Genomic DNA, 14952 nt, shown 5'->3' with positions numbered 1-14952 from the left:
ACAGCTGGTAGTCTATTGTTTTACTTGTTTCTGTGACGGTATTTCATTTTCCAGTGACAGGAGGTTGTATGGCCATCGTAAACAGCAGCAGTACTGCATACTGTTCCATACCGTCTCATTTCCCACAATACATACATACATACATACATACATACATACATACATACATACATACATACATACATACATACATACATACATACATACATACATACATACATACATACACATATGTAACAACTTATTCATCTTGAGAAAAATATCGAAACAGACCGCTAGATTTCGAATCTGGGAAGCTGTGTGATAGGAAAGGCCGTGGACCTGGTCAAACAAGTGAGGCAGTATGTCTGAGGGAGTCGTCTCGTTGAACGTGTGACATTCCAATAACGACTGCTCATTTGACTGGGTTCCAATCGTCCTCGCAGGTGAAGGCTCTAAATTAACCGTGCGACAGATGGGGAGGATAACAACATAGAGAGATATGAATTGATTTCAGCATTAATCTCTAGCGAAGATTTAGATATTTTACTTCATTTAAGAAATAAGAAAAATCGTAGTACTACGAACTTCGCAAAACTTTTTTCTACAGACTTTTTCCCCTCTTCGTCGTCTGTCTGCAGATCAGTGGAACAGCTGTCCTGGACAGCTGGAATTAAAGGAAGCAAGTCTGATACCCCGAACTTTAACTGTTCTTGTATCGATAGACGAGATGAGTTTTAGTACATTTTCATCTTCAGCTCTTTTTGCTTTCTGATGGCCTGGAGGATTTTTGTTCTATATGAGAACAATAATAACACCAGTCAATAATACGATAGAAACATTAGTGAATAAATCGGAACACGTTTCAGAAAATCCTATACTATGCGGTTTACGTGTAGCGTATGAATTTTAGTTATTCCACTAATAATAATAATAATAATAATAATAATAAGAAGAAGAAGAAGAAGAAGAAGAAGACGAAGAAGAATAGTAATAATTGCCTATATCAAAGATAGGAAGACCCAGCCAACTTGATTCAAGGAGGTGGAAATGGACCTACAAGCGATGTGATCACTTATGATGATGTCGGGCCTCAGCTCAGACGCTTGAGGCCTTCTGAATCCAACTTGGCACGTTCGATCGTGGCTCACTACGGCGGAATTTGAAGGTGCTCAAATACGTCAGTCTCGTGTCAGTAGATTTACTGGCCCGTAAAGGAACTCCTGCGGGACTACATTCCCGCACTTCGGCGTCTCCAAGAACCGTAAAAGTAGTTAGTGGGACGTAAAGCAAATACCATTATTATTATTATTATTATTATTATTATTATTATTATTATTATTAATTATGAAGATATACAAGAACGCAGCCCACTCGAGAAGAATCTAAAAGACCGCCAGGGTTTTAAAGAAAGGCCAAAGTTAAAGACGGTAAAGACGTGGACGAAGTAAAGAAAAGAGCAACATCGGCAAGGAATGACGGAGCACTAGGCAAAGTCCAGAGAAGACGTGGTCCTTAGTAGGCCGATGCGAACAAATAATAATAATAATGATAATAATAATAATGGCCTCCGAAACTGAGTTCTAGGCCGTCTGAAGTACTGTAAGATATATTGTCACATGAATGCCCGACACGACGGCTAATTATACATGAATGTAGTTTAGGCTATACAGTGATGGGAACAGTAGAAGAAAAAGGTAGGCCTAATAGACCTCGATTACATTTATTAGAGAAATATTTTACTCAATTATGATTATAGATTATTTTTACAAAAATTAATAAGTAAAATTACAATTACAGTTACTTTATAGGACGTTCGTCTTAAGGAAACCACGGATTTTTTCGCTTGGGGCTGGAATAATACAAATGTTTGCAAGCAAAAGGAATATATTACTTCATTTTGTGTGGGTTTTAGCATAGGGGCATTATATGGCTATCGTTACTAGGTGAGTCTAAACATGACACCTTGGAATATTTTGTAATTACCTCTTCCCATCTGTGTTATTTTTAATTAATGACTTTAAGCGTTTGAAATGATTTTCCATTTACATTAAAATAAATTAACTGGTTCTTAAAATTCTAATCGCTAATCCTCCTAATCCTCAACGTCTTATGTGGGAAAGTACATCTTTACATTTACTAAAAACGCGCCCTAGTACGGAACACTTGAAGGAATACAAGTGTTTAATTTTGAGAACAATGTTGGAATGTCTTTGAAAATACTGGAGAGCTAAGAAAGTAGGCTACCTCATCGAAATCTGGTGAAGCTCCTAGTTCTGCTGTACTAGAACTGAAAATTTTATCTTCATCAAAATGTATTTTTTCACAGTTCTGCTTTCATGCGTTGTACGTATATCAATTACTAGAATATAACGATTACTAGAATGTAACGATTACTAGAAAGTAGCGATTACTAGAATATAACGATTACTAGAATGTAGCGATTACTAGAAAGTAGCGATTACCAAAATGTAATGATTACTAGAATGTAACAATTACTCGAATGTAACAATTACTAGAATGTAACGATTACTAGAATGTAACGATTACTAGAAAGTAGCGATTACTAGAATGTAACGATTACTAGAAAGTAGCGATTACTAGAATATAACGATTACTAGAATGTGACAATTACTACAAAGTAGCGATTACTAGAATATAACGATTACTAGAATGTAACGATTACCAAAATGTAACGATTATTAGAATGTAACGATTACTAGAATATAACGATTACTAGAATGTAACATTACTAAAATATAACGATTACTAGAATGTAACGATTACTAGAGTGTAACATTACTAAAATATAACGATTACTAGAATGTAACGATTACTAGAATATAACGATTACTAGAATGTAACATTACTAAAATATAACGATTACTAGAATATAACGATTACTAGAATGTAACGATTACCAAAATGTAACGATTATTAGAATGTAACGATTACTAGAATATAACGATTACTAGAATGTAACATTACTAAAATATAACGATTACTAGAATGTAACGATTACTAGAGTGTAACATTATTAAAATATAACGATTACTAGAATGTAACGATTACTAGAATATAACGATTACTAGAATGTAACATTACTAAAAAATAACGATTACTAGAATGTACCGATTACTAGAAAGTAACGATTACTAGAATATAACGATTACAGTTTCATTTCAAGAAGTAAATTACAAGTAAAATGACATTTTGTAAAACATTGCAGTCAACAGTGTCATATGCTCTCACTCCATTTGAACACAGGAATTGAGTCCAGGCTTTTGGTGCGCAATCGTGTGATTAGGAATTCTAAACTACCACCTCTTCTACAATGCGGTCAACATTTCGATGGTGATTTTTTTCCACCAATGAGACTCTGACCGGCTAGCCACGGTGTTAGACCATATAGAATTGATGTCTTCCCGACTTTCATGTGTTAGATGCTATATTCTTTCTACGTGACATTGAGCGGCTCCTATCTGAATACGTCCAACAACATCGCTGCATTACGTACTTGTACGTTTCCACCACGTTGTCGAGTTTAAGTCATTTATTAAATCACACTGAGTTGTGCGAAGAAGAACACAAATTGAGGGCACGCAGGTAGCGCGGAGACAAATTGTTTTCCGGAGTTTGTGCCGGGAGCAACGTCGAGCTCAGGCACGTTTCTCTGCTCCGTGCCATATATTTGATCATTCTCATTTCACAGCAACAAGTATACCCAGTAATAACGATACAGTCGAATATAATGCAGGGAGAGATTTCCATTTGAATCACATTTCATCCCTTTATTCACCGAAACGTATGGACAAAACAACTAAGATTTTAGTAACTTTATATATTAGGAGGAAGGTGGGTGTAGAAACATATCAACTAAGCGAGTTGATTTCGCGGTTTTGGTCACATAGCTGTCAGTCTGCTTTCGGGATATTGTGGGTTTGAACCTCACAGTCAGCAGCCCTGAACATAGTTTTCCGTGGATTCCCATTTTCATACAAGGTACATTCTGGGGCTGTACCTTAATTATGGCCACGGCCACTTCAATCAATCAATCAATCAATCAATCAATCAATCAATCAATCAATCAATCAATCAATCAATCAATCAATCAATCAATCAATCAATCAATCAATCAATCAATCAATCAATCAATCAATCAATCAATCAATCAATCAATCAATCAATCAATCAATCAATACAAATCTGCATTTAGGGCAGTCGCCCAGGTGACAGATTCCCTATCTGTTGTTTTCCTAGCCTTTCCTAAATGATTTCAAAGAAATTGGTAATTTATTGAACATATCCCTTGGTAAATTATTCCAATCCCTAACTCCCCTACATATAAAAGAATATTTGCCCCAATTTGTCCTCTTGAATTCCAACTTTACCTCCATATTGTGATCTTTCCTAATTTTATAAATGCCACTCAAACTTATTCGTTTACTAATGCCATTCCACGCCATCTCTCCGCTGGTAGCTCGGAACATACCACTTAATCGAGCAGCTCGTTTTCTTTCTCCCAGTTCTTCCCAGCCCAAACTTTGCAACATTTTCGTAACGCTACTCTTTTGTCGGAAATCACTCAGAACAAATCGGGCTGCTTTTCTTTGGATTTTTTCCAGTTCTTGAATCAAGTAATCCTGGTAAGGGTCCCATACACTGGAACCATACTCCAGTTGGGGTCTTACCAGAGACTTATATGCCCTCTCCTTTACATCCTTACTACAACCCCTAAACACCCTCATAACCATGTGCAGAGATCTGTACCCTTTATTTACAATCCCATTTATGTGACTACCGTAATGAAGATCTTTCTCTATATTAACACCTAGATACTTACAATGATCCCCAAAAGGAACTTTCACCCCATAGACGCAGTAATTAAAACTCAGAGGACTTTTCCTATTTGTGAAACTCACAACCAGACTTTTAACCCCGTTTATCAACATACCATTGCCTGCTATCAATCTCACAACATTATCGAAGTCACATTGTAGTTGCTCACAATCTTGTAACTTATTTATTACTCTATACAGAATAACATCATCCGCAAAAAGCCTTACCTCTGATTCCACTTAATAACTCATATCATTTATATATATAAGAAAACATAAAGGTCCAATAATACCGCCTTGAGGAATTCCCCTCTTAGGTATTACAGGGTCACATAAAGCTTCGCCTACTCTAATTCTCTGAGATCTATTTTCTAGAAATACCTTGCTGGAATCCTACAAGTTGAGCTTCAGTGGAATAACCTTTCCTAAAACCGAACTGCCTTCTATCGAACCAGTTATTAATTTCGCAAACATGTCTAATGTAATCAGAATTAATGGCTTCTCAAAGTTTACATACAATGCACGTCAAACTTAATGGCCTGTAATTTTTAGCTTTATGTCTATCATCCTTTCCTTTATACACAGGGGCTACTATAGCAACTCTCCATTCATCTCTTGTACCTCATTCATGCTAACAATAATCAATAAGTACTTCAGATATGGCACTATATCCCAACCCATTGTCTTTAGTGTATCCCCAGAAATCTTACCAATTCCAGCTACTTTTGTATCTTATTGTAAATGCCATTGTTATTATATGTACATTTTAATACTTCTTTGGCATTAGTCTCCTCCTCTATCTGGACATTATCCTTGTAACCAACAATCTTTACATACTGCTGACTGAATACTTCTGCCTTTTGAATATCTTCACATACACACTCCCCTTGTTCATTAATTATTCCTGAAATGTCCTTCTTGGAACCTGTCTCTGCCTTAAAATACCTATACATACATTTCACTAAAATGTGTATGATTGCCAATTATGCTTGCCATCATGTTGCCCTTAGCTGCCTTCTTTGCTAGATTTAATTTTCTAGTGAGTTCCTTCAATTTCTCCTTACTTCCACAGCCATTTCTAACTCTATTTCTTTCCAGTCCGCACCTCCTTCTTAGTATCTTTATTTCTCTATTATAATAAGGTGGGTCTTTACCATTCCTTACCACCCTTAAAGGTACAAACTTGTTTTCACATTCCTCAACAATTGCTTTAAACCCATTCCAGAATCTGTTTACATTTTTATTCACCGTTTTCCACCTATCATAGTTACCTTTTAGAAACTGCCTCATGCCTGATTTATCAGCCATATGGTACTGCCTAAAAGTCCTACTTTTAAGACCTTCCTTTCTCCCCCTCCCACCATGCCTATCTCTACGATACACACTCCAGTTCCGTGAGAAAATTTCTGCATCCATTATATCATTTCTCAGCCATGATTCAACTCCTCTTACAATATCTGGTAAATATATATCTATTAAATTACTAAATTCTATTCCTTTCTTTGCAATACGTCTACAGTTCAACACTAACATTTTTATGTCATCCCTACTTGATTTCCAGTTCCCTGTTCCCTTATCGCCGCTCCCTAGGCCACCCCGTTTCCCTGAATGTACATCCCTATTTTCCCTTCCTTCCCTACCGAGCGAGTTGGCCGTGCGGTTAGGGTGGTGCAGCTGTGAGCTTGCATTCGGGAGTTACTGGGTTCGAACCTCTCTGTCGGCAGCCAAGAAGATGGTTATCCATGGTTTTCCTTTTTCACACCAGGCAAATTCTGGGGCTAAATTAAGGCCACACGGTCATGGCCGCTTCCTTCCCACCCCCAGACATTTCCTATCCCGACGTCGACATATGAGATACCTCTGTTGGTGCGACGTAAAGCAATGTGTGTAGGTGCGACATGAAACACATTGTGAAGCACATGCCTGTACTAAGCGTGGCATATGACTTTCGAATTGAGGTAGTGCTAATGGAATTTTAAGATCATTTTAAGAAATATTATTAATTAAATCGGTCCCTTCTACAACGTTGTTTTTAACGAAAAACGTACGCAGCCTGTTCTGTCAAGGGAAAATTTTGTCATGCGAACCTTTCATGATGGTGGACGTGTGACCGAAACTTATGCATCAGTGTTCCGTGCCAGTTTGAAGCAGCAACTTTGTAATCATCAGAACATGGATGACACACGCATGATTAAACATTCACCGGGAAACGAAATGTGAATAAATAAGGGGAAAAGTAGAAGTCAACATTTCAGGAATGCAACAGAATAAAACGAAGTCCTACGAAATGCAGGGGAACCCTACAAATCACTGACAAACTTCGTGTTCAGCACAGTAACTACAACTAGCATGTAAGTTGCCGATTTGACCATCTCTACTTCTGGAGTACACTGATCTCCGGGGCACAGCTAGCTACTGCACCCGACAGGGGCATGATCCAAGGACCTCTGGTTATGACTGGTCATTTAAATTGCAGACGCAATGCTATTTGAGGATAAAATCTGGAAATTAATTAATATCAATATAATTGAGACAGATGCAATAAGTTTTTAAAATTTATTCTATAGAATTTCATTATTTGCGATCTATTGCGTAACATCTTTCTTTGTCCAGCGCTGAGCCAGCAGAAGAACCAAGCCCGTGAAGTCGTGGGTGGGGCTGTAATTGGTGGTTCATCGTTACGTAACTTGAGATAAGTCATCCCTACCTCACGTTCAAGAAAGTGAGGGGAGGCAAACTTTTTCGAAGCGGAATATGGGAGCCATCTTGAAATCAGCTTGGCCAACTTGATTGCCTACGAAGAGAAAATTAATAAAATTTGAATTCTGCAGTCGCGTCTCGATTTAGAAGAGATAATTATAATTGGGGCATTTATTTGGAGTGTATAATATCCTCTTGGTTGATAACTTACGGATGGAGAAAGAATACTTCGTTATATCTGCGTGTAAAATTACCAGGGGCCATCTGGTTAGTGTCAAGAAACCTCATTGATGCGGGAGTTACCCCAGAGTAGAGAGTGAAACAGGAAAACTTTAATTAATTACAGAAGATCCTTCGAAAAATAATCGCAGGGATGTGTCTCATTCACATCGGGTAAATACTGGTCACCTAATGGTTGCAGTATTTAACCTCTAGTGGGCCGTGGATAGGCCATATGCAGATTTTAGGTGGGCAAACTGCCTTCTTGAAAAAGCAATGCCAAGGTTGCAGCGTATCATTCGGGACTCTCAGCTCACGAAGGGCGAAGCTATGTTTAGCTGAGCTCGTAGAAATTCTTTGTTTACTGATTTGAAACCTAAAATTCAAATGCAGGAGAATAATACATTCAGTTAACATACGTGACGCTAGTAATTAAACATTTAAACTGTGTCGAGTCGCGAACACTCAGTTCGACTTGTAAAGTTCTTCGTATTATTATTACTCCACAACGACCGTGTCGGGTAGTAATAAATAAACAGTGGCTGAGAGGAATAAGATAATTCGATATTGAACCGCGGACTACAAGGTACTATTCCGAGATCATGGCCGGAAACCCGCGCTGAATGCAATCGAACGTATTGTGGAAATAAAATAGTGACGTGATCTGTGTCTAGGAAACTACAAGTGACATCATCGATCGAGAACTATGGACTTCCGGCTTAATGGTGAAATGGAACTACCAGTGATCGCTTTGGTGCTGATGGGTCAGCACTAAACCCCGATATGGACCACCCCAGCTGACAAGGTGTCATCAGATGATAGATATGAGTACTTAATATATTAAATGGCATGGCTAGAAGGGGCGGGAATTATTTGTCATCAACTGACGCTATAATGTTAGGGATGTAATCTGATTTGAATGTAGAAGTGCCAAAGATAAGCACGTAGTTTTTATTTCATTTTAATTAATAACAGGTCTGAGTGATTTTAATTTTAAACAGGGCAAATGTTTAATTCTGAGAGATTTGTATGTGGGAAAAGATTCACTTATTAGCTTAGTTTTGGAGAAGATCGTAGTTAGTCTAGTAAATTCACGGATTGAAAATTTAAGATAGGTGGTAGTTAATCCAGTATCGCTAATTGCATGAATAATAAGTATTGTAATAAAAGCTACGTAATTAACTTGTAAATAAACTGATCCAAACAACTCAACTTAAATTGAGACAATCCCTTTTTTTTTTTGTTAGGGGCTTTACGTCGCACCGACACAGATAGGTCTTATGGCGACGATGGGATGGGAAAGGCCTAGGAGTTGGAAGGAAGCGGCCGTGGCCTTAATTAAGGTACAGCCCCAGCATTTGCCTGGTGTGAAAATGGGAAACCACGGAAAACCATCTTCAGGGCTGCCGATAGTGGGATTCGAACCTACTATCTCCCGGATGCAAGCTCACAGCCGCGCGCCTCTACGCGCACGGCCAACTCGCCCGGTGAGACAATCCCTAGCTGAATATTTCAATGGAGGGATTGGGTATCAGTCATGTAGGCATCTCTCGAAATTCAAGAATTGTGGTATTGTGAAGTTTCCTAAACTGATTTGATTTCTTTTGTTTTTGTTTTTGCTGTACATCAAGAAGTTTGGACACTTTTCCACAGATGTCACTACCAAAAACTATGGTCATGCACTCTATTGCAAGGTAAAGGAAGAAGTTATTGAAAGAAATTTTGTGTTCATGGGTTTTCTTTAGTGAATTAACTTTCATTTGTTTTTCTGATATATTTCAAGTTTTTTAACACTTATTTCTCAGTCCGCCAGTTTTGAAGTTAGCCAACAGGAATTTTCTGTAATTATTTTTCAGCCTATCACAGGCTTCTTTTGGGTTCTTTGGGTGTAACTTTTGTGTCTCCCAATAAAATTGAGAGGGTGTGTCCGGACTACTGTAATCCAGAATCCTCTCGAACCTTCCCTGTGGGTATATAAACTGCGGCTGCTCTGGCTACCCTAATTGATCGTCGTCTTACGGAGTGTGTGTGTTAAGGCAGGAGGCGGGGCGCCTCATTCTTCAGCAGGCAGAGCATCAGCCAGGTAATGGCCACATAAATTCTATCTTTCTAGCTGTCTCTGCAAACATATCCGAGGGGAAGGTTCAAATTTCTGACTATGTAAACCGTTTGATGTAAACTTCTTCTTGTTCATGTAAAATTTCATAAATTCTTACAACTTTAAATCGGAAATAGAGAGTGCGTTACCCTCCCGACTTCCCCTTCAACTTGGTTTGAGGTGACTACGATTTAGTACTGTTTTTCTTTCCTGTAATATATTAAACTAGCAAGATACCCGTGCTTCGTTACGGTATTATACAGAAATTTATAATTGAATGCTTATTGTTTTATATATATAATCCACCGAAATTCACGGTCTGACTCGTTTTCTGCGAGAATCCGCCAAAATTCCCGATCTGACTGGTTTTCTATTATTTTACGGCACGTTTCCTCCCAGTTTTAAATCTTCCTTTCCAGCAATCCATTTCGTATTTCCCGGGCTAGGCTCAGGTATTCCTCCCGGTCAGTTGGGCCCGTAAATCTTTGCCATATTTTCCTATAATATTTTTAATATGGATAAAATAATTTAGGAGATCCGGCGTGCTGTCATATTGGGTGCCTTGGCGGCACTGAACCCGCGGCCGGACTGCATTCTTAGTCATTACCCGTCCAGGAGCCGTTTCCAGCGCGGTCCGCACATTTGACGACGGTCCGGAATATTATTATTACTATTATTATTACTATTATGTGTTGCTGGAATGGCTGATGACAGGGAAAACCGGAGTATCCGGAGAAAAACCTGTCCCGCATCCGTTTTGTCCAGCACGAATGCCACATGGAGTGACCGGGATTTGAACCACGGAACCCATCTGTGAGAGGCTGGCGCGCTGCCGCCTGAGCAACGGAGGATCCTTATAAGTACATTAATAACAGTAAAATCAATTGGTCTCACCTCCTTCTACACCCCACCGCCGTTAAGTTTACTTACCGCCATCCCCCCCCCCCCCAAAAAAAGAAATAAAAGAATGCTGGTTTCTTTATGTTTAAGGGAGATTCCAAACACCAATGTTCACGTCTATTACCTTCAGTTTTGAGATATAAGCATCCCCATAAAAATAATTTAATTTTTTTCACTTCATTTCACAATAATCCCCCCCCCCTAAGTGAATTTTCCCGCAAGAAATACTTGTTTCTTTAATAGTAAAGGATCTTCTAAATACCAGTTATCACGACTCTAACTTCTTCAGTTTTTGATTTATGTGTACTCATGAAAGGAATTCAACTCCTTTACACTCCCGCCCTCCAAGATGGTTTCCCCACCAAAACGCGTTTTTCTTTGTTTTTAAAGGAGATCCAAATACGAATTTTCACGTCTGTAACAACTTGAATTTTTATTAGATGTATGCATTCTCATACGATTAAGTCAATTAATTTCTCAATTCTTTCAAACCCCCCCCCCCCCACCTTCATTGGATTTTCCGAGAATACATGTTTCTTTACTTTTAAAGCAGATTGCAAATATCAAATTTCACGTCTGCAACATCTTCACTTTGAGATATCAGTAGCCTAATTAAAGGAATTCATCACCATTTTCAGTCAATCATACCCCCCTCTCCACCCAAGTGGTAATTCCGAAAACTAAAAACACACTTTTCTTTATGTTTAATAGAGATAAAAAATACCATTTTTCACTTCTGTAACATGTTAAGTTTTTTTAGATATACTGTAAAAATTCTCATTTTAAAATTTCACCCCTTTTGAGTTCCCCTTAAGTGGAGTTTCCAAAAACAAATCACCTATATTTCTTTACATTTACAGGAGATTTACACCCATTTTTTACGTCTGTAACATTTTACGTTTCCAAGATATTCTGTAGATATTGTCTTTCAAAAAATTCACCCCAATTTGTCACTCCTGTTTAACCGCCATTAATTGGCTTTTCCAAAAACTAAAAAATACGTGTTTCTTTATTTTTAAAGGAGATCCCATATGCGAATTATCAGTTATGTAATATCTTTCGTTTATAAGATATGTGTATCCTCATTAAAGGCATTCAACCCATTTTTCACCCTTTTACACCCCTCCTATTAGGATTTACTGGAAACAGAAACAATACGTGTTCCTTTATTTTTAGATGGGATTCAAACTACCAATTTTTACATCTGTAAATTTTAAAGTTTTAGGATGTAGACACACTCATTTTAAAAAGTTAACCCCCCTTTTCACCCCCCAATATTTGGATTTTTCAAAAACGAAAAAATACGTGTTCCTTTACTTTTAAAGTAGACCCAAAATACCAATTTTCAGGTCTGTAATATCTTCAGGTTCTGAAATATAAGTAGCCTCACGAAAGGCATTCAACCAATTATTCACCCTTTTACACCCTTCCTATTGGGATTTTCCGAAAACAAAAGAATGCGTGTTTCTTTATTTTTAAAGGAGATTCTAAATACCAATTTTTACATCTATAAACTTAAAAAGTTTTGAGATATAGATACACACATTTTAAAAAATCACCCCCTTTTCACCCCCCCCCCCCATCAATTGCATTTTCCACAAACAAAATATACGTGTTTCTTTATTTTTAATGGAGATTCTAAATACCAATTTTTACATCTATAACCTTTAAAAGTTTTGAGATATAGATACACTCATTTTAAAATATTATCCCCTTTTCACCACCTCCCCTTTATTGGGGTTTCCAGAAACAAAAAAATACGTGTTTCTTTATTTTTAAAGGAGATCCCAAACACCAATTTTCAGGTCTATAATATCTTCAGTTTCTGAGATATAAGTAGCCTCATTAAAGGCATTCAACCCCTTTTTCACCCCTTTTCACTACTCCTATTGCGATTTTCCGAAAACAAAAAAATACGTGTTTCTTTATTTTTAATGAAGATTCTAATTACGAATTTTTCCATTTGCAAACTTTAAAAGTTTGTAGATATAGATTCACTCATTTTAAAAATTCACCCCCTTTCCACCCTCCCATTTATTGGATTTTCCAAAAACAAAAAATACGTGTTTCTTTATTTTTAAAAGAGATCAAAAGTACCAATTTTCAGGTCTGTAATATCTTCAGTTTCTGGGATATAAGTACCGGTATCCTGATTAAAGGAATTCAACCCATTTCCGCACATTTTCACCCTTTTTCATCCCTCCTATTGCGATTTTCTGAAAACAAAAAAATATGTGTTTCCTTATTTTTAAAGAAGATTCTAAATACCAATTTTTACATCTGTAAACTTTTAAAGTTTTGAGATATAGATACACTCATTTTAAAATTTCACCCCCCGTTTCACCCCCTTAGCCACGGAATATCCAAAAATCCTCTCTTAGCGAGCACCTACATCTTAATATGAATATATCCCCAAAATTTCATTTCTTTATGTCCAGTAGTTTTGGCTCGGCGATGATGAATCAGTCAGTCAGTCAGTCAGTCAGTCAGTCAGTCAGTCAGGACAAGTTATCTATATATATAAAACTAGCAAGATACCCGTGCTTCGCTACGGTATTATACTGAAATTTATAATTGAATGCTTATTGTTTTAGATATATAATCCGCCGAAATTCGCGGTCTGACTCGTTTTCTGCGAGAACCCACCAAAATTCCCGATCTGACTCGTTTTCTGATAGATTACGGCATGTTTCCTGCCGTTTTTCAATCTTCTTTTCCAGCAATCGATTTCGTACTTCCCGGGCTAGGCTCAGGTATTCCTCCCGGTCAGTTGGGTCCGTAAATCTTTGCCATCTTTTCCTATAATCATTCTTAATATGGATAAAATCCTTCAGGAGATTCGGCGTGGTGTCATATTGGGTGCCTAGAAGGCACTGAACCCGCGGCCGGACTGCATTCTTAGTCATTACCCGTCCAGGAGCCGTTTCCAGCGCGGTCCGCACATTTGACGACGGTCCGGAACATTATTATTATTATTATTATTATTATTATTATTATTATTATTATTATTATTATTTTTATTATTATTATTATTATTATTATTATTATTATTATTATTATTATTATTATTATTATTATTATTATTATGTGTTGCTGGAATGGATGATGACAGGAAAACCGGAGTATCCGGAGAAAAACCTGTCCCGCCTCCGTTTTGTCCAGCACGAATATCACACGGAGTGAACGGGATTTGAACCACGGAACCCAGCTGTGAGAGGCCGGCGCGCTGCCGAGGATCCTTATAAGTACATTAAGAACAGTAAAATCAATTGGCCTCACCTCCTTCTACACCCCACCGCCGTTAAGTTTATTTACCGGCACACTCCCCCCCCCAAAAAAAAATTAAAAGAAGGCTTGTTTCTTATGTTTAAAGAAGATTTCAAACACCAATGTTCACGTCTATTACCTTCAGTTTTGAGATATAAGTATCTCCATAAAAATAATTTACTTTTTTCACTTCATTTCACACCACTCCCCCCCACCTAAGTGAACTTTCCCGCAAAAAATACTTGTTTCCTTAATAGTAAAGGATCTTCTAAATACCAATTATCACGACTCTAACTTCTTCAGTTTTTGATTTATGTGTCCTCATGAAAGGAATTCAACTCCTTTACACTCCCGCCCTCCAAGATGGTTTTCCCCCAAAACGCGTTTTTCTTTGTTTTTAAAGGAGATCCAAATACGAATTTTCACGTCTGTAAGAACTTTAGTTTTTATTAGATGTATGTATTCTCATTCAATTAATTCAATTAATTTTTCAATTCTTTCACCCCCCCCCCCTTCATTGGATTTTCCGAGAATACGTGTTTCTTTATTTTTAAAGCAGATTGCAAATATCAAATTTCACGTCTGTAACATCTTCATTTTTGAGATATCAGTAGCTTAATTAAAATAATTCAACACCATTTTTTGAGATAAACTGTAAAAATTCTCATTTTAAAATTTCACCCCTTTTGAGTTCCCCTTAAGTGGAGTTTCCAAACACAAATCACCTATGTTTCTTTAGATTTACAGGAGATTACAAACACCCACTTTTTACGTCTGTAACATTTTACGTTTCCAAGATATTCTGTAGAATTAGTCTTTCAAAAATTCACCCAATTTGTCACTCCTGTTTAACCGCCATTAATTGGATTTTCCAGAAACAAAAAAATACGTGTTTGTTTATTTTTAACGGAGATCCCAAACACCAATTTTCAGGTCTGTAATATCTTCAGT

General features: G+C 37.3%; 1 protein-coding gene across 1 annotated transcript in view; it reads right to left on the bottom strand.

Annotated features, from left to right (window-relative positions):
- LOC136863509 (uncharacterized) overlaps positions 1–14952 on the bottom strand; it is a 931909-nt gene that overhangs the window by 854875 nt on the left and 62082 nt on the right. The gene's annotated exons all lie outside the window — the stretch shown is intronic.

This window comes from Anabrus simplex, chromosome 2 (assembly GCF_040414725.1).
Source record: "Anabrus simplex isolate iqAnaSimp1 chromosome 2, ASM4041472v1, whole genome shotgun sequence".
Taxonomy (NCBI): Eukaryota; Metazoa; Arthropoda; class Insecta; order Orthoptera; family Tettigoniidae; genus Anabrus; species Anabrus simplex.
Note: the sequence above shows the minus strand (reverse complement) of the source record. Positions and strands in the feature narration are given on the sequence as shown.